Below are 21,575 nucleotides of genomic sequence, written 5' to 3'. Positions count from 1 at the left end.
TTTAATTGGATTCTTTTTTTTTTTTTTTGGCTATTGAGTTATATGAGTTGTATGCTATTAAGATCTTTATATATTTTGTATATTAACCTCTTATTAGATATGTGATTTGTTATTAGATATGTTCTCCCATTCAGTAAGTTGCTTTTTAATTTTGTTGATGGCTGCCTTTGTTGTGCAGAAGTTTTTTAGTTTGATGTAGTCTCACTTGTTGATTTTTGCTTTTGTTGCCTGTGTTCTTGGTGTTATGTCAAAAAAAAGTCATTGCCAAGACCAATATCAGCGAACTTAACTGCCTATGTTTGCTTTTAGGAGTTTTATGGTTTCAGTTTTACATTTTTTAAAAATATTTTTATTTATTTATTTGACAGACAGATCACAAGTAGGCAGAGAGGCAGGCAGAGAGAGAGGAAGGGAAGCAAACTCCCCACTGAGCAGAGAGCCCCATGCAGGGCTCGATCCCCATGACCTGAGCTGAAGTCAGAGGCTTTAACCCACTGAGCCACCCAGGTGCCCCTTCAGTTTTACATTTAAGTATTTAAATCATTTTGGTTAATTTTTGCATATGATAAAAGACGGGGGTTTAGTTTCATATTTTTATGTGGCTTACCAGGTTTCCTAGCACCATTTATTGAAGAAACTGTTCTTTCCCTTTGTCATATTCCTTTGTCATAAATTAATTGACCATATATGTGGGGATTTATTTCTGGACTCTCTATTCTGTTCCATTAGCCTATATGTGTGTTTTTATGCCAATAGCATAGTTTTGGTAACTGTAGCTTTGTCATATAGTTTGAAATCAGGGAGCATCATGCCTCTTGCTTTGTTATTCTTTCTCAAGACTGCTTTGGGCTATTTGGGGGTCTTTGTGGTTCCATACAAATTTTAGGATTCTTTGTTTATTTCTGTGGAAAATGCCACTGATATTTTGATAGGGACTGCATTGAATCTGTAGATTGCTTTGGGTCGTGCGAACATTTTAACTATATTAATTCTTCCAATCCATAAGTATGGAGTATCTTTCCATTTAACTGTGTCTTTTTCAATTTTTTCCATCGATTTTTATAAACTATAGTTTATAGTTTTCGAGTGTACAGGTCTTTTACTTTCTTGGTTAAATTTATTCCCAGGTATTTTATTCTTTTTGATGCAGTTGTAAATGGTGGTGTTTTAACAGTTGCAAAAATTAGGGGTCCAGACAAGTATACGGGCTCCTTTCTGGGAGATACCAGTGAACTGTAGCGAGGCAGAGGGCTTTTGCCTTGATGGCACTCCCTGGCTTGCATTGCTGTCGTTCCCTGAGAGCACCACTGTAGCACCTAGTTGGGCACCTGGTGCCCAACCTGAAGCCTGCCCCTAAGGCCTAAGCTCCAAGACTAGCAGGTAGGCCTCTTTCACAGAAAGGCTAGGGGTGTGTTTTAGTATTTTATCTGTGCAGTGTCCTGGAGATAGCCTGCCAAGAACTGCCTTTTTAATTGTCACAGTCTCCTGGGACTCAGGAATGCAGGCCCCCACCTCCACCACTAGAGCCAGACCATCCGGAGGTATCCCCTCTGTAGCAACAGTAAAAACCAGGCAGTATAAAAACTGGGGTAGCAGGCTCATGTAACAGACACATACAACACATAGAACGCATAGAACAGCTCCCTTGCAAGAGATGCTGGTGCTCTGGAGCATGGCAGAAGAGAGTGCAAAGACCATGCCTGCCCTCTGAGGTCCTGGGAGAGGTTTACGGTCAAGGCTTAGATGTGTGTTTAATTAAAAGCCCGTCTCTCAGGCTGCAGCTCTGATGAGAAACTAACAGGCTTCTTTTACAGAAATATTGAGCACCTGGATTTGTTGCCTCTTGCTGAGCCCTGGGGGCGGTAGTTGTTTTAAGGGCTCTTTCTCCATTTGTTACAGTCCTGTGGAACTTGGGAGTATAACCCCTGCTGGTGATGTAGTGGTGGCCCTAAAAGCAACACCAATAATCATGACATCAGACAAAGGTATAAGCTCTGTTCTGGAGGATAACCAGTGAGGTGGAGGGAGGTAGAGGGAGAGTGCGAAGATTGTCTTCATCAGCCTCTGTACTATAGGCTCCTTTGAATGTGCTGAACAGGAAGCCTGCCCTTGAAGCCAAAACTCCTGGACAAGAAATAGGCCTCTTTCAGAGAACGGCAAGGGGTATGTTTTAGTCTGCTATCTGTGCGGTGCCTTGGGAGTGGTAGTCTGCCAAGAAATATCTCTCAGATTGTGACAATCCCGTGGGACTCAAGACATAAGCCTTTCTGGCCTCTACAGCCAGGTCATCAAGGGGAATTCTCTGGTGGGGCGGGGGAAACAGCTGTAAAAAAACAAGTCGCCACATGTAAAAACTGGAGCACCATAAATGTGTAGAAGCTACCTCTGGGAGACACTGGTGCTCTGGAGTACAGCAGAGGGAGTGTGTGAAGGTGATACTCACTGGCTAGATTGAAGCAGAGGGGAAATTGTAAAGTTGGCACCCATCAATAAAAGGGGGAAAAAAAGGAAAGAAAGAAAAAGAAAAAGGGGGGAAGGAAAAAGGAAAAGGGGAAATTAAAACAAAAAACAAAAACAAAAACAACAGAAAGAAAGAAGCGGGGAAAAGGCCCTTTCTGGCTTTAGCAAGTCAAAGGGTAAATGTCCAAGATGGCGCCTGCTGGCTAGAGCATTAAGATGGTACCGTGGGAAAGGAATTAAAAAATAAGGATGCTACCTGCTGGTTTTAAAAGTGCAGAGTCAGAGCAGGAAGATGGAGCCCACCAGCCTCCAACCCCCAGAAAATATCTCAGCTGGCCCTTGTCCCTCAGACCAATGCTTTAATGTTAGGAAACGAATCTCTTTCACCTAAAGTCTGGGCATTTTTCAAAGGGCTGGAGTGGGTGAGTCTGCACACAGGCCCTTGAAGAGCTGATCCTCACTTTGATGTAGCTCCGGGATCTCATAGGCACAGGCCCCATTGGTCTTCAAAGTCAGGGGTTTTGGGGGCTTAATCTCTCAGGTGCTGGTCTTAAAAGTTGGGGTATCTGATGTAGAGTAAAAACCTTCACTCTTTAGGGAGAAGATCTTATTTCACATTCCTTCTTAACTGTGGGTTGTCTTACCAGGGGGATACTTTTACCCCTCCCTGCCCTGTTTCTAGCTTTTTTTTTTTTTTTTTTTTTTTCCTTTTTTCCAGAGGAGAGTGTTCCATATATAGCTATAGATTTGGCAAATCTGCAGGAGGAGAATGAGTTCAGTATCTTCCTATCTTGCCATAGGAATGGATGAATGAATCAGAACCTCGTATATTTTCTTGTTGAGAGAGACTGGGTCAATTTTCTGGTAGAATTGTACCTTTTGGATTTATATGTTTGCTTACTTTCACTGAAATTTTAGTTTACTCCCCACCATATTTCCTATAAACTGGACATTTCTATCTAAAAGTTGTGACTAAAGTGAGGTTTCAGGTAAAACATTCTTGTCAAGAATATTTCATGAGTGATGCTGTCTCATATCAGGAGTCTCATGCTACTAGTTGACTTTATGATGTTATCTTCCATCATTGGATTCATGGTTAATGTGAAAATTGCCACTGTCACTCGATTGGGAAGTTAATGAATTTTCCTCTTGAGACAAGTAAATATTCTGTATGTTGACAAGTTGGCAGCTGATTATTATCCAGCCTTTGTCAACCTTATACTCAATGCTTCTTCTTCTTCTTCTTCTTCTTTTTTTTTTTTTTTAAGTAAGCTTTATACCCAATGTGGGGTTTGAACTCAGGACCTCAGGATCAAGAGTCACTTGTTCTATCAATTGAACCAGCCAGGCATCCCTATACTCAGTGCTTTTAGTACTTATTGCTGATTCTTGCCTGAACCGGATATTCCATGATAGATTGCAAAATGGTGATTTTTCCAATTTTGTCATCCTTTTGCATTCACTGATTAGGATTCTGCTATCAAGAAGAGCTTTCCCTCATCAACTGGAACCAGTCGTTGCTCTGAAATAGAGTTCCATGTGGTAAAGAAATAATACTTAAATCTCTCTTTACCAATATTTGAGTAAGGAATGGGTATAACTGCCATCCCAGTTAGTGGAAAAAGTTTTTTTTTTTCTTTTTGTGTTAAAAGTATTATTAGGGGGGGCGCCTGGATGGCTAAGTGGGTTGAGCCTCTGACTTCAGCTCAGGTCATGATCTCAGGGTCCTGGGATCGAGTCCCGCATCGGGCTCTCTGCTTGGCAGGGAGCCTGCTTTCTCCTCTCTCTCTCTGCCTGCCTATCTACCTGCTTGTGATCTCTCTCTGTCAAATAAATAAATAAAATCTTAAAAAAAAAAGTATTATTAGGATTTTTATATATTCAAGTTCATTAATCAGGTATAATATTCTTTATAATGCTGTCACAGATAGTGTAGTTTACACTAATATATTTGGTCCTACATATTCTTCTTATAATGTGATATTGACCTTTCTCCATTATTTCTGCCCAGGCACTCTCTTAGGGTATGTGCTTTCAGTGAAATCCAACTACCCTGAAGCCACCACATTGCAGAAGAGAAAGCATATGGAAAGGGAATGTAGAGATATAGAGAGATAACTAAGGAATCCTAATTGTTCCATCCCTTACCTCTTCCAGGCCAGGAAAAACATGTGAATGAATGAGTGAACCATCAGAAGATTTCAGCCTCTAGCTTTTGATATGCTCAGTTGCCACCGAGTACAGTGGACACCAGCTGACCCACTGAACTCTGCCCACACTGAAAATTGGAGAGAATAATAAGTGTTGTTTAATTGAAGTTCAGTGTGGTTTTTTGCATAGCCACAGTAGCTAGATGAATTTGGCCCCTAGGAGCCTCCTCAAATTGATTCCTATGGCCTTTGACATGATGCCTGTGCTCTTCAATAATTTCCTTACTTCCTGGCATAAAATGATGTCTTAAGCTCCCCTTATATATTTTTTTGCCTCCAAATCTGAAATCAGCCTTTTCCCCAAAGAGTTCTTGTTCTTTTTAGTGGGAAATGGTATTTTAGGGTTCAAAATATGGGCATTCAGAAAGCTTTCAAGAGAACAAATTTCAATAGAAAAATTACAAACTTGATGATAATAAAACATTTCAACATGTTTCCCGAAAGCAGACTTGAAAGACAAACTACGAAGGTCAACCAAATGGACAAGAAAAGTAATACAATTCTAACAAAAATAAAAACACAAACGGGGAGCCTGGCCGGCTCTGTCATTAGAGCATGTGACTCTTGGTCTCAGGTTTGACTTTAAGCCCCATGGTAGGTGTAGAGGCTACTTAAAAAAAAGCAAACACGAACTAGCAATTCTCAAAGGATGGAATGCCTATGTATAATAAATATTGAATCATGTTCAACTTACTTATACTAAAAAATAGAATATATACTATTTTTCCTTGATCAAATTAATAGATATTCTTTAAAAGAAATAAACTTCTGGAACACGTGGGTAGCTCAGTTAGTTAAGCCTCTGTCTTTGACTCAGGTCATGATCCCAGGGTCCTGGGATTAAGCCCCGCATCAGGCTTCCCGCTCAGTGTGGAGTTTCCTTCTCCTCCCTCTGCCATTCCCCTCCACTCTTGTTCTCTCTCTCTCTCACTCTGTAGCAAATAAATAAGTAAAATACTAAAGTGAATGAATGAATGAAAGAAATAAGCTTGACATTCACAAGAATGCAGTAAAAAAACGTAATTTTGTGCACATTGGTGGCAATGCCACTTGATTTTTGGCTTTCTGCTAAGTAATTGGGCAATATGAATAAAACTGCAATATTAAAAAGTTGCAGTGATTTGCACTAGCTAGGATAGAGCCTAAGATATTGTGACAAAGAGATTCCAAATGAAGTGTCTTGAAATTTTTTTTTCTCTTGTACAACAGGTTGAGCATGAGTAGTCCAGGATGGAAGGGCAGCTCTGCTTTCTGTGGGTCATTTAGGGCCCTGGTTCTTTCCACTGTCTTGTTTTGCTACTTCCTAAGTGCTTAAGTTACATGACTGAAGCTAGATCACAGGCAAGTCTGGGTTCCAGCTTGCAGGAAGGAGAGAGAAAGAATTCTAGGACAAGCAATTTTCTCTTAAGCTAGAGAGGTAGAATTCTGCTAACAAGGTCACATCTAGCTGGAAGGGAGGCTGGGAGCTGTAGCCTTTAGACAGGAACTAGATATCTAGCTTAAACACTGTTGTAGGAAGAGGACCACATCCTTTGATTCAGTAATTCTGTTTCTGGTGATGTATTTTAGTGAAATAAGTCAATTGCAGAAAATGTGTTAATTACTTAAAAATAACTCCGTCAAGGAGAGTAATGTTACTTACTAGAGAGGAAAATCACTTGAGAAACATCTATACATATTATTGGAACATTTTAGAGGCCATGGCAAGTAATTAAATGAGGTGGAAACCAGTGGAGGGGTTTGAGTAAAAGAGTGAGTCAGTTTAAGAACATTCTGCTTGCTGTTTGGAGGACAGGGTGGAAACAGTTGCCATAGTCCAGGAGATGAATAATGATGGTAGTTTGAACTAGGGTTTTAGTGGTAATAGTATAGTCAATTGAATATTAAACTTCTATTAGCTGTATGGATTTTGGAAGGAGCATTTTATCTGTGAGGACAAATTTCCCTCTTTACTTAGCCAATAAAATAAGATATAACAGCAAAAGATCACTAAGTGGGGTGTTGGTACAGACATATACCTGGAGTGTTATTTTTAAATGTTCAAAGTTAGGGACGCCTCAGTGGCTTAGTCGGTTAAGTGGCTGCCTTTGGCTCGGGTGATGATCCCAAGGTTCTGGGATGGAGTCCCGCACCAGGCTCTCTGCTAAGCGGGGAGCCTGCTTCTCCCTTTCCCTGCTGCTCCCCTTGCTTGTGCCCTCTCGTGTACTCTCTCTGTCAAATAAATAAATAAAATCTTAAAAAAATAAAGATGTTTGAAGTTTATATCCGTAAAGTTAAAGGTAAGAAAAATGCCAAGAAACTCTAAACAAAAAGATATTTCTTAAATAAAAAAAAGTATTCTTTTTCTTTTTTTTTTTAAAGATTATTTATTTATTTATTTGAGAGACAGAGATTGCAAGTAGGCAGAGAGGCAGGCAGGGAGAGAGGAAGGGAAGCAGGCTCCCTGCTGAGCAGGGAACCTGATGCGGGCTTTAACCCACTGAGCCATCCAGGCCCCCCTTATTTTTATTTTTCTTGTATCTTAGTTTATTAATATGCTCTTTCCTACAGAATAATCACAACTTATGGGGGTCTGGGTGGCTCAGTGGGTTGAGCCTCTGCCTTTGGCTCAGTTCATGATCCCAGGGTCCTGGGATCAAGCCCCACGTTGGGCTCTCTGCTCAACGGGGAGCCTGTTTTCCCCGCCCCCCGCCCTCCCGCCTGCCTCTCTGCCTACTTGTGATCTCTGTCTGTCAAATAAATAAAAAAAAACCCAACCCCAAATTGTGAAAACCTTAGTTTTCATTATTTTGTCTTCATTCTGTACATTTAAAGTGGATTGTAGGGGCACCTGGGTGGCTTAGTGGGTTAAGCCTCTGCCTTCGGCTCAGGTCATGATCTCAAGGTCCTGAGATCAAGCTCCTCATTGGGCTCCCTGCTCAGTGGGGAGCCTGCTTCCCCCCAACTCTCTGCCTGCCTCTCTGCCTGCTTGTGATCTCTGTCTGTCAAATAAATAAATAAAATCTTTAAAAAGAAGTGGATTGTGCTATTTTTGTATGTATTTACTAAAGCTGTAGTATCAGTATTTAAATAGTGTCTATATATCCTTTTTGTTATGGAAATAATTTAGTCTAATGATGCTCTATTAAGCTATATGATATTATGCTAATAACCTGTCATTATATATATAATATTTAAGTTATCTGTTTGTTTTGTATCAAGCATGTGATATTTTCTCCTGAAAAGATGATCAGGTTGCTTGTGACCAAAGAATGCAATACGAGATTCCATGAAGCAACTAATGTCCATTTGTTTTCTATTGGGAATAACCCATATAAAGAATAAAGCTGTTTAGGTCAATTCATTTTTTCTTACTACTTGTTGAACATCTACTGTGTTTAACACCTATTTATGTCATTGTAAATAATACCAAGGTGCATGACATTCAGTGGATTTATAAGATGGTTAGAGAGATACTGCTTCTACATAAATATCTGAAATACAGTTGATAAACTAAATTCAAAGGAAGTGATACAGTTAAAGTAGACAAAGTGAATTCTCCTCTTGGCCAGGGAAGAATTACACTTCTGACACTGCTTCTTTTTGGCTATGATCTTGCCTCATAAAAGCTTAATAAGTTTGGTTATTCTTACCTTAAATGTTACATTTATTACCATTTATAATAATGAAACCAAGACACAGAACGTTTTATAAGGAGCCTTGAGAAAGCTATTACTCCTTTGACTTATCACAGAAATAGAATTAGAAGCCTTGTGCCAAATAAAAAGAAATCTTATTTGAAACCAGGTACATTGCTCAAATACCTTGCCTCCAAATCTAATATCCCTGCTTTGTGCTATGTGCCTAGAAGGTGATCAGTAAATTGTTACCGAATGAATGAATGCAGGCATGTACATGTATGATTCTGAGTTTCTGCCTGCTTACCTGTCTAGGTCTGTTGGCCTATTTCTGTTGGACTGAATGTGAGCCTCCTCACAGTGGAATTATTACACATGGCACTGAATCTAGTGGTTACTTCCCTGAGAAATTCCATGAATTAAAGCCACTGGTAACTAGTTTAGATAAAATTCACATGAACCCACCAATATTTTATGGATTTATACACACACACACACACACACACACACACATATTTACATATATTCTACAGAAAGATGGAGGGAGATAGTAGCGACTTGCAGATGAAATTACTCCCATGGTTACTGGCATCTTGACAGTAGCTTGTTTTTCATCTTTCCTGAACTAGGCGTGGAACTCCAGTTACTTCCCTATATCTGATAAATTCTGGCAGCAAACAAATCCAAGTGCTTTTCTTGCTTATTTTTTTTTCCTTCTGTTAGAAACAGAAGGAATCAGGCAAAAAAATATTTTGTGAGAAAACAACAATTCCTGACTCGGTACCACCTGCTTAAATGTAAGCCAAAGGCCCCCAAATGATGCAACCCAGGAGTGTAGAAGAGGCTGGTGGATGGGCTGTCACGTCGGGCTGATCTGATGTCAGAGCAGATCATGTGGTGCTCTGCGGGCCGCTGGGACTGGCCCGCCGAAAGCACATGGATTACAGTCTGAGGCTGTAATGGGAAAGTCGGCTCCTGGGCTGCTGTCTCATAGACACCAGCCTGCAGGGAAGCTGGGGGCTCTCCGATTTTCCCTGCTCCGGGGCCCCTCCTGCTGCGTGACTCACAGGCACAGTGCAGAGAGAAGCTGCTGCTCCCAGTAAGTCCTTAAAGAAGATCTTTATTCAGAGCGTTCTGGAAGCGGGGAGGAAGTGTGGGTGTGGATGGGGGTTACTGGAAGCCCTTTGTAGAACACTCTCCTAGGGTCTGGGCTGGGCAGCGTGGCTTTCCATGCCATCCTGGAGTGGATAGGCAGCGGTAATGTGTACGTGTCCCCCAGCCCTGATTTCGGTTTGTTCTCCACGGGATGTGTTTTTCTGAACTGCATTTTCTCTTTTTGCAAATGTAGGATAGATTTGTGAGATCTGGTTAAAGTGAATGGATTTCAAATCCTCAGACCCTGGAGTGGTCTTGGCGTTCTCTGTATGGTAAGCAGGGAGAGGGGAGAGAGGGTGGTGTCTCTCTCAGTCAGAATCACTGTTTAAGATATCGGCTGTGCCCTGTGCTGGAGAAATATTTAGCGGTTGCCCCCTTTCCTGCTTTGGGTAAGTAGGTGATGGGAAAGAAAGCAGGGTGAGCCAGCGGTGAGAAGCGTGTAGATATGAGGAATTACTGGTAAACTGAAATGCTGTTAATATATTGCTTTTTTAATGGTCCGTTGTATATTAGGTCATGTCAAGTGGTAGAACAGGTACCAGTAGTGGAAGGATGACGGAGTTCTCTCTCCCTTTTCCCAGCAAGCAAATTGTTTTTCCTGCGTTCAAGGCTCTGTTTAAGAGTAGTGAGAAGTGCAAACAGTGCAGATTTCTAAGCCCTGTTTTTTGTTGTTTTGCTGGTAACAAGCATCATGTTTCCACTCTCATGCATCAGGAGAGATCCTCACCTCCGTGATGTTTAGGCGTGGCCTTTTTGGAGAGCAAGGGGATACATGCAGTAACATCTTATTGTTCCTTCTGGGCATATAACATTAAATTTGTGTTAGAGACTGAAAGTAAGTGTGGCTGGAAGGGGCTATAAAGGGAAAATTAGGAGAAGAGATTGTTTATTTGCCTTGGTACTTTTCTGTGAACACTTGACAGAGTTTGAGGTCAAGGTGGAGGATATCAAATTGAAAGACATAAGCCAATCAATAATTGGGCTATGTCATTAAGCATCAGAAAATATTTATTCTTTTTTGTTTGTTTGTTTTCTTTGTAGGAAGAACCCTAGTCTTTTCTTTGAGTCTCTGCACAAACTGTAGGATTTGCGAAGCCTGTTTCTAGAAACATTTAGGCATTGAAGAAACTTTTGGGTGGGAAGGATGGTGGGATGGGAGCAAAGACAGTGTGCTTAGAGGAGATCTATTCTTTTTCATAGGCTTTTGCAATAAATGGCTTAAGTCACAGAACATCAAAAACAAACGGCTTGCCCCACCCATCGTGTTGTGAACACGGATTATTCACTTGCCATTTTATTCCAGTGAACTGCATAAGCACTAAGTACAGAGAAGGTTCTAATTCATCATTTGAGCCCCATGAAACAGAGTACAAGCCAAATAAAATGGAGCCGTAGAAAAATGAAGATTCCCTCTTTCCTGCCCCACCCCATCTTGTTCTCCCTCCATATTGTTGAGTGAAGCTAGATTTATGCCGGGCAGGGTCCTTATTACTGTTCGTAATTTTGTTAGTCATTTCAGAAGAGCTGACAAAAGGCACAGGATATGCAGCTGGTACTTGCTGGAGGAGAGTGGGTGAACACAGTGTGGGAAATGTTTTCAGAGGGCCTCTTACTGACCCAACCCAGACCACACCCCCTTTTTTGGCTCCCTGCCAAACACACTATCTCTGTGTAGGGAAGCCTGATGAACTGATGCCCATGCTTTGGCATGTTCATTCTTTGGTTATAAAATCAGGGAGCCCTCATCTCTGCAGGTACACACCACCTACTTCTCAGGGTAGAGATGCCAGTTTGTGGGAGTTTTAGAATTTCTTTTCTTCAAAAATTAATACATTAGTGTGAAAAGAAATAGAGGAAAATTATGCATTTCCCCATCTCACTCGCAAAAGCTCTGGCTAGTGTCTTTGTTTTCTTCGTGTCTTCATCGTTGTTTTTGGCAGGCTGTGATTAATGCATAGGGGGCATCTACACCCCAGATTTCTACTCTTCAGGGAAGGCTTATGCAGTTGGGGACTTAGAATTGGAACAGACCTTAAGGACTGAGAGTTCATCCCCTTATTTTAGAGAAGGGAGACTGGCCTGAGTTATACAAGTGATGAGTGACAGAATCAGGACTGGAACTCGGCTCTCCTGACTCGGTGCACCTTTCCCAATGACATAACTTAAGGAGGAAGCATTTTCCTATAAAATTAGGTGTTTTTTTTTCTTTTTCAAATTTTAGGTTATTTTTCACTTTATTTGGCAGTGGTACTACTGGAACAGTAAAATCACTACAGTTTCACTTTTCTTTCCCAAGAATATCTTGGACTAGGTTGGAAAGTCCCCCAAAAGAAAATGAAGTTTTTAATTTTTTTAGGGGAATAGTGTGTTCTTTCTGGGTCATGTGATGAGATCTCAAATACCTGATTATTATTATTGTTTTTAAAGATTTTATTTATTTTATTTGACAGACAGAGATTACAAGTAGCCAGAGAGGCAGGCGGAGAGAGAGAGAGAGGAGGAAGCAGGCTCCCTGCTGAGCAGAGAGGGGCTCGATCCCAGGACCCTGAGATTATGACCTGAGCCGAAGGCAGAGGCTTTAACCCACTGAGCCACCCAGGCACCCCTCAAATACCTGATTATTAGTTTTCCAATCTTGCCTTGCTGGGCATGTGGACCATTCTAATTAGTAAAGAAATCATTATTCAATTATGGCAAACAAATGCCATGGTAACACTGAGAAGCTTCTTCCCATTTGGGTAGTTTTATTTTTCTTTCTTTTTTTAAAAAAAGATTTTATTTTTAAAAACTCTCTACGTCGAACTCACAACCCTGAGATCAAGAGTCACGTGCTCCACCGACTTAGCCAGCCAGGCACTCCTGTGTTTTCTGAGTCATATTAATGTTCTTTCTTTATGCAAGCTCTGTTCATGGTCACATATTTAAAATCATTTAAGAGATATTTCAGCATAGGGGCACCTGGGTGGCTCAGTGGGTTAAAGCCTCTGCCTTCGGCTCAGGTCATGATCCCAGGGTCCTGGGATGGAGCCCCGCATCATCGCATCATCCGCATCATCTGGCTCTCTGCTAAGCAGGAAGCCTGCTTCCTCCTCTCTCTCTGCCCGCTTCTCTGCCTACTTGTGATCTCTGTCTGTCAAACAAATAAAATCTTAAAAAAAAGAAAAGAGAGATTTCAGCTTAGCTTTCTCTCTTTAGATTACTGCTAGACCTAAAAGAGATTTTCAAAAAATACTTGTTCATTGAATGATAGAGTATACAGAACATTACAGCACCTGCTTAGGAGTATGTTAATATTTAAAAGGTAATGCAATGTTATGCTCTTCCATAATGGTATTAGAATATCCGTCTGCTAATTACTCGGTCTAGATTTGGTCAGAGTGAGACTCATATATTTGTTTGAAATCAGTATAAATATGAATAAATGTCACATGTAATTCATCTATGCTAATGCTATTTGTAAAAGCACCAAACACATCATTAGATTGAGTGTTGTTTAATTACATTTTTTAGAATCCTTGGCTATAATAGTGAAGACCTCTGATTATATCCTTACTGTGTAATAATCAGTTTCTACTGGGCTAGTGAGGACATCTTTTCATTCTAAACATTAAACTATAGTGATATATTGGAAGAAATTAGTTCTGGTGGCTTTGAGTGGTTTCAAGAAGAATAATTGGAACACTGTTCCAAAGAGCCTCCACTCTGTAGCTCAGAAACAAATGGCTGCATGTGTGACATTTCTAAATGGTGACATCTTCAAGGAACCCTCTGGCTGATTTCTTATTTTAAGTTTCAGGTTGTGTTGGGGAAAAAGAAAACAGAAAAGGCAATTTGGGCGTTAATATTTCTAATATGGAGAGACAAAGACTTCAGTTAAAGATACCACTTATTTTAAACGGATCTAACTAAGAGGAAATGCAGAAACGATGGTCAGGGGAGTCTCAGTACTGTGAAAAGCTGCTGTCCTTGTTGTAAATTCCACTCTTTAAGGTCTTGGATGCCTTTAACTGGTTCCATTTAGGCAGAAAGCACAAGTGAATATCTCTTGTTGTAAACAAAGCAACAGATTTAAGTTAATGCTAATGTGTTCACAGCCAGAGCCAAAAGCTTTTCAGGGTTATTATAACACACTGGGCTCTTAGCCCATCCATCTAAATGTCTAAAGTAGACTAAAGTTATGGATCAGCCCATTGTATACGCCATCCCACATGAGAGCCAGATGCTACTGTTTACTGTGCTAGTAACCTTGCCAGCTTCAATGTGAAATCTGAGATAACTGTTTGGGGTCAATGGAAGTTATAGATTGATTTCTTTGATCCTGAATTTAAGCTCCTACACACCAGTCTGTTTTGATTAATGATGATTTTTTAGAACAATCTCTTAAACTTAATTTACACCCAACTCTCTAAACTGTTTAGATGAAGGGCTTCCTCATGAAAACTGTGTTTATTTATTATCTTTTGGGTCTTTGGGTTTGATGTAGGGCTTCAGCATATTTTTTGTCCTTTGTCTTGAGCATGGAAAAGAAGTCATGAAGTTCTTCTTCTTCTTCTTCTTTTTTTTTTTTTTTAAGATTTTTATTTATTTATTTGACAGAGAGAGAGATCACAAGTAGGCAGAGAGGCAGGCAGAGGGGGGCGGGGAAGCAGGCTCCCTGCTGAGCAGAGAGCCTTATGGGGGCTTGATCCCAGGATCCTGAGATCATGACCTGAGCCGAAGGTGGAGGCTTAACCCACTGAACCATCCAGGTGCCCCAAAAGAAGTCATGAAGTTCTGTTGCATAACACTGCACTTGAAAATACCACTACAACATGACTTTCGAGAAGATTTGGTAGAAATATAGTTCTGTGTATAATGACTTAGGAAAAGATTATCCATTGTCCTTGGTCAAAAAGAAAATTCCAAAATTTAAAGCTCAGTATTGGGTTTTGTACACATTGTGAGATTTTTATTCCTTAATCTTTAAAAAAAATTTTTTTTTGAGATTTTTTTTTTTAATTTGACAGATCACAAGTAGGCAGAGAGACAGGCAGAGGCGGGGGGGGGGGGTGGGGGAAGCAGGTTCCCTTCGGAGCAGAGAGCCCAATGCAGGGCTCAATTCCAGAACCCTGGAATTGAGCCAGATCCAGGTCCAGAATGATGACCTGAGCTGAAGGCAGAGGCTTTAACCCACTGAGCCACCCAGGCACCCCTTTATTCTTTAATCTTAATCTTAATTTGATTTGTGCCTTTGTATGAGGATAAGGTAGTTTTTGAGAAAATATCGTAAGTAATAATAATAGCAACGGCCATATGCTGAGCACTTCCCATACAGTAATCCAAACAGAACTGCTCGTGTCTTGCTTTTTAACAAAGCAATTCCACAAATCTGTTCATGCTAGTCATTGAGAATAGCCATTGCTGGGGTTTTTGTTTGTGACACTTAAAACTATACCCTTGAATGTGGTATTCAAGTGCTAATGAAAAAATAGGCTCCAAAAGTTTCACAGGATTAGATATTTTCTCATCTTGATGTTGGAATATCAATGCTGCAATTCATTACTTTTCCTCATATCTTAATATCATTGGTTTAAAAAACTTTACTTATTTATTTTTTATTAAAAAATTTTTAAAGATTTTATTTATTTATTTGAGAGAGAGAGAGAGCCAGTGAGTGCACAGAGGGAGAGGGAGAGGGAGAAGCAGACTCCCCCCTGAGAAGGGACCACTCCCCCAATCTGAGGAGCTCCATCCCAGGACCCTGGGATCATGACCTGAGCCGAAGGCAGGTGCTTAACCGACTGAGCCACCCAGATGCCCCATCATTGGATTTTATAATAATGGAAACATTAAACCATCCCTAATGAAGAATGAAGCAGTGTTGAAAGTAGATTTTGCACCATATTACAGTCACAGAATTATTTTGTTTTGCTCAGAAAGGACAATTGTTCCTTAACATTGTACATTTTATGCTTACTAAAATGTTGTTGACATCCATATATAAACACATATTCTTTCTAGTTGTAACATTACTTATAGAATAATACTGCAGAATTTTAAACACCTGATTCTGATATTGTATGGTATTCAATTTCAGAATAAACTAAATTCTGTAAGAACGTTTGGCTCAGATGTTACTAAAAATAATTGCTCTAAAATCTCATACGGGGAATAACATTCCATGGTTTTCTACTTGTTGTGCACTTTTGCTTTGTTTCCATTTGGGATTGAAAAGAAGAAATTTAGAAGAAATATTTTAAAAGGAGCTGTGTTGGTGCTTTATAAGCTTCTGGTATGCTGCCCAGTTAAATCTACATTTTGTTGCTGTAAAGAGACAACTATATACTTGTGTTTAGGCACTAACCTGTTTAAATTATTTAAAATTTGATTTAGAAAAAGGCCAATCTCCCTAAAAATAGCTAGCACAGTATATGTTAGTTCATCAGTACTTAGCTAGACCAAGTAGGTTGGAAGGAGAGAAAATGACCTGTAGCACCTATGTGGTAAGGCAAGTCTCATTTGGACATAGGACAGTTTTGAATGGTGATCTTATTTTCAGCTTGAGCCACAAAAGAAATTAATAGAGAGAGCCTTTGCTCTACTGAGGAAAATCTTGGAATATAGACTTAGAAAAGGTTTGAACCGGAATAAGCCAAACAAAAAGTAGCAGCAGGTAAGAGCAGATGACAGGAAATTGAAGTGGCAGTCTTTTATTTTTTGTTTTAATTTTTATTTATTTAATTTAAAAAAGATTTTATTTATTTATTTGACAGAGAGAGATCATAAGTAGATAGAGAGGCAGGCAGAGCGGGGAGTAGGCTCCCCTCTGAGCAGAGAGCCCGATTCAGGTCTTGATCCCAGGACCCTCAGATCATGACCTGAGCCAAAGGCAGAAGCTTAACCCACTGAGCCACCCTGGCACCCCTGAAGTGGCAATCTTTTTGACCACAGTAGCTCTCAAACCCAGAACACTGGAATATTGGGTTGAATAGATGGCTGATGATTTCTGATTTTAGCGATATCATGGCAATTTTCTATCATAAATCTGGTAGAACACCAAAAAGTTAGATTAGTTGAAGCTGTGACTGATAATCACAGTTAATGATTAGTTCTGGTGATACCTGGTACATCCAGGGGACTGTACTTTTTATTTATTTTTATTTTTTCTTTTGTGAATGATTTATTGTTTTTGAAAATTCAATATATTATCCCAAATTCAAAAGATACAAAACAACAGATAAGTTTTCCTTCTTCCCTGGTACTGCAGTTCCCCTCCTAAAACTGCTGTTTTTAGTTCTATGTGTCTCTTCTGGTTATTTTCCTTGACTTTATATACATATACCTATATATATCTTGTTAAACAGAAGTAGTAGCATACTACATATACTACTCTGCTTTTTTTTTTTTTTCCACTTAGTATGTCTTGGTTATTGTTCCATATCAGTACATACAAAGTTACCTTCTTTTTAAAAATTTTTTTATTAAGGATTTATTTGAGAGAGAGCACGTGCAAGTGAGGGGAAGGACAAAGGGAAAGGGAGAGAGAGAATCCCAAGCAGACTCCCTACTGAGTGTGTAGCCTGACACTGACATCAAGCTGACATCAAGAGTCAGTCACTTAACTGACTGAGCTACCCAGCTGCTCCCAAAGTTACCTTCTTCTGGAAACAAATGTTTTGTGAATAATTTAAAACATATATAAAATTAGATTGTATAATAAACACACAGGTATCTATTACCCAATCTCAATAGACATAAAAGTATTTTTACAATCTTACTGTATATTAGACAATATTAAGGGATTTATCATTAATTTTGTTAGGTGTGATTATAGCCTAGTAATTATATTGAAAAGGATTTTCCTTATTGATTAGAGATGCATGCTTATGTATTTATGAGTGAGATGATATGTTGTCTGATGTTTGGGATTTACTTTAAAATTTACCTGAAGAGGGACATCTGGGTGGCTCAGTCAGTTAAGCCTCTGCCTTCAGCTCAGGTCTTGATCCCAGGGTCCTGGGATTGAGCCCCGCATCAGGCTCTCTGCTCAATGGGGAGCCTGCTTCTCCCCCTCTCTCTGCCTCTCCACTCCTGCTCTTTCTCTCACTCAAGCTCTCTCTCTGAAATAAATAAATAAAATATTAAAAAAAATAAAACATACCAGAAGAAAAAAATATGTGCAAGAGGAACAACTTAAACTAAGATTGCCAAAATGTTGAAGTTGGATGAATGCACATTCATTATTTCTCTTTTATTATGTATGTTGGAATAATTCCATAGTAAAAAATACATTTGCTAATTTGTTTTCATTTATAGCTCCACCTTTTTCGCAGGAGTATTTTAAAGTGAATCTTAAATATCACGTAATTTTACCCGTAAATCCTTTAGTGTGTATTTCTAAGACAGAACTTAAAAAAAATCACAATACCATTGTCACATCTCAGAAAATTAACAGTAATTCTTTTTAAAAAAAGGTTTGTATATTTATTTTAGAGAAAGAGAGGGAGAGAGAGCACACCAGTGAGCAGGGGGAGGGGGAGAGGCAGAGTGAGAGGCAGAGGGAGAGAGAGAATCTGCCAGCAGACTCCCCACTGACCACGGAGCCTTCTTCAAAGCCCCATCCCAGGACCCTGAGATCATGACCTGAACTGAAAACAAAAGTCAACCACTTAACCGACTGAGCCACCCAGGCGCCACAACAATAATTCTTAATATAATCCAGAATCCAGTCTATTTTTAGTTTCCCTGATCTTCTCTAAAGTATCTTTTAATAGTTGTTTTATTTGAATAGGGAGTCAAATTGGGTCCACATATGACATCCATTAGAATTCTTGTAAACTTTAGTATTTCTTTTCCTTAAGAAGAAGTCATTCATTTATTTAAAAAACTAGATTTTTTTTATCCTGTAGAAGACCCCACTTTCCGGATTGGACTGTCTCCTCCAGGTCCTATTCCACTTGTTCCTCTGTTCCTTGTATTTGAGGTTTGACGAAGTTCATATTGAATATTTTGGCAAGAATTCTTTCTGAGTGGTTCTTGTTTCTTGCTGTATCACCTTGGGAGGCTCATGCATCTCCTGTTTCACTTTGAGCAATTCGAAGATTGAACAGAGGATTTGGGTGGTATCAGCCTGATCTGCCTGTATAAAGTTTCCCATTAATGTTTCACCTAATGTTTTTGGCATCCAGTGATTCTGTTTGCTTTAGTCCATTATTCCATTAAAGGTTGTAAATTGATTTTCTAATTCTTCCATTCATTTTGCATTTATTACCTGGGATTGTTCAACAAAGACATTTCCGTCACCAACTTTTTGATTAGTCTAAATAGAGTTGATATATTCTTTTTAAAGACCATATGGCATTTTATTGTAACATAATTTAACTTGTCCCCTACTTATGGGTATTTAGAATTTTTTTAAGTAAACTCTACTGCTGACGTGGGGCTCAGACTCACGACCCCAGGACCAGGAGTCACATGCTCTACTGAGTGAGCCAGCAGGCACCCCTTAGAATGTTTCTTTTGCTCTCTCTTTATTTAAATATTTTTTCTTACTGTATCACCTCATATACTTATGTATTTATAGTGAAGAGTAAACTATGGAATTTTAAGAGAGTTATGTTTTAATTGAAAAATAGTTGGATTTTTACTTTCTACATGTTAGTTTAGTATAAATATGAGAGTTTGAGTCAGAGAGACTTGTATTTTTTTTTTTTTAAAGATTTTATTTATTTATTTGTCAGAGAGAGAGAGGGAGAGAGAGCGAGCACAGGCAGACAGAATGGCAGGCAGAGGCAGAGGGAGAAGCAGGCTCCCTGACGAGCAAGGAGCCCGATGTGGGACTCGATCCCAGGACGCTGGGATCATGACCTGAGCCGAAGGCAGCTGCTTAACCAACTGAGCCACCCAGGCGTCCCGAGACTTGTATTTTAACCTTGGATCACTTACTAATCATAGGAACTTGGGCAAGTTCCTTTTTCTTTCTAAGCCTCATATACTGGGAATAATAATAATATCTGACTCCTTGATTGTTTTAGGGAGTAAATAAAGTAGTCTATCAAAATGCTTGGTACAGTACCTATCATACATTGAGTTGAATAAGATGAACTTTTTGTTAGTATTTGAGGATTAAATGAAATAACACATGCAAAGTCCATTATATAGGACCTGGCAATTAGATGCTCAATAAATAGGGCTATTCTTTTCCCTTTCTTCATTTTTCCTCTAGTAATGAAGATTGTTCTTTCTCCTGATTGTTTTCAGGAATTTGGGGGGGAAAAAAAGAACAGATGTTAGCTGCCCCGGCGCATCTGGGTGGCTCAGTTGGTTAAACATCTGCCTTTGGCTCAGGTCTTGATCCCAGGGGCTGGGATTGAGTCCTGAGTCTTCAGGCTCCCTCTCCCTCTCTGCCTTCCCACCCCCGCCCCCCCACTCCCACCAGTCCCCAGCTCGTGCTCTCTCCCTGTCAAATAAATAAATAAAATCTTAAAAAAAAAAAAAAAAGATGTCAGCTGCCCTCAGCTTTTTGCTGAGAGAGGTCATTCTGTAATTCTGCTATTAGCCTTTCTGGAGACCCACCAGGAATCCTTTGGGTCACAGCTCCCTATCCTAGGAAGCAGTCTTGCATACTAAGAAATGCTAATTTTCAGGTCATCTCAGTCCAAAAAGAAGCAGGTAGAATGCAAACAACTCTGCATTTTAACTTTGAGCTGTGGAAATAGTGTTTCTTCTCTCTTGCCCTCCCTGCCTCATCCATGGTTTCCAGTTCAGTTTTAGGATTAAAAAGTTTAGCTTGATGTAACTCTGTGTCTGTTTTATTCCCTGTGCTCTGTCTAAACTCAGTGTGGAAATTAAAACTAAATAGAATTGGGATGCCTGGCTGCTTCAGTCAGTTGAGTGTGCAACTCTTGATACTGGGTTGTGAGTTTGAGCCCCACGTTGGGTGTGGAGATTACCTAAAAAAAAACCAAACCAAACCAAAACAAAAAACTAAATGGAATCATGACAAATTAATCTTTCTTTCTTTTTTTTTTTTTTTTTAAAGATTTTATTTATTTATTTGACAGACAGAGATCACAAGTAGGGGGAGAGGCAGGCAGAGAGAGAGAGGGGGGATACAGGCTCCCTGCTGAGCAGAGAGCCCGATGCGGGGCTCGATCCCAGGACCCTGGGATCATGACCCAAGCCGAAGGCAGAGGCTTTAACCCACTGAGCCACCCAGGCTCCCCAGAACATCTGACTCTTGGTTTCAATTTGGATCAGGATCTTAAGGGTTGTGAGATCAAGCCCTGAGCTGAGCGTGGAACCTGCTTAAGATTTTCTCTTTCCCTCTCCCTCTGTCTCTCCCTTCCCCCAAACTCCCTCTTAAATAAATAAATAAATAAATAAATCTTTTAAAAAATGATAAATGCTATCTGGTGTATTAGTTAAGATTTGGACCATCACAAACTCTCACAGAATGGCACTACTCCTTAAGTAAAATGTTATAGTATAAAGCAGAGGAAAAAGATCAAGAACAGGGAGACTGCTTGTTTTCCATTATTTTACGATTAACCCATGACGAGTTAGTTCAGATTTCATGACCAGCTTTAATAATGATCCATGTCTGCTCTTCATCTTGGGTACAGAAATTATTTTCTTTTAATTGAAGAATGACTTAAAAAATTATATGTAATAGTTGAAATTTTGTCTTGCTTTTTCTCTGTGCCTGGGACTGCTTCAGGGGGAAAACCTCATAAACATGCCTATTTCTGATCTTTCTCTGCTAGTTTTGCACTCCTCCTTGTATGCTGGGCAATGGATTGCTGTTACCAACCTACGAAGGAAAGTGTTTTTTCTCCTGCTCTCACATATTCATTCAACAATAATTTATTAAGCGACTATTAGGTGCTTGGTCTGGTGCCTCGTGCTGTCGGTACAAAGATGAGGAAGACATGGTCTCAGTGTCACAGCCTCGCACAAACTGGGTTCCCCGAGTATGCTCTGTGGTATCTCTTGGGGCCCTACCTCAGCTGTTTAGTAAGACTCTTGGGTTAGGCTTAGGAATCTGAATTTTTATCAGAAGAGTCTTAAGCATTGTCCCAGAGCATGGAAGGAATCAAGTGGTTCATGGGAAGAGTCGCAGCTAGCGTGCAACGTGTTGCTTACTTTGGAGAGA

Source organism: Enhydra lutris, unplaced genomic scaffold (genome assembly GCF_002288905.1).
Source record: "Enhydra lutris kenyoni isolate GAN:26980312 unplaced genomic scaffold, ASM228890v2 scaffoldscaffold3, whole genome shotgun sequence".
Lineage (NCBI taxonomy): Eukaryota > Metazoa > Chordata > Mammalia > Carnivora > Mustelidae > Enhydra > Enhydra lutris.
This window is presented reverse-complemented; position numbering follows the sequence as displayed.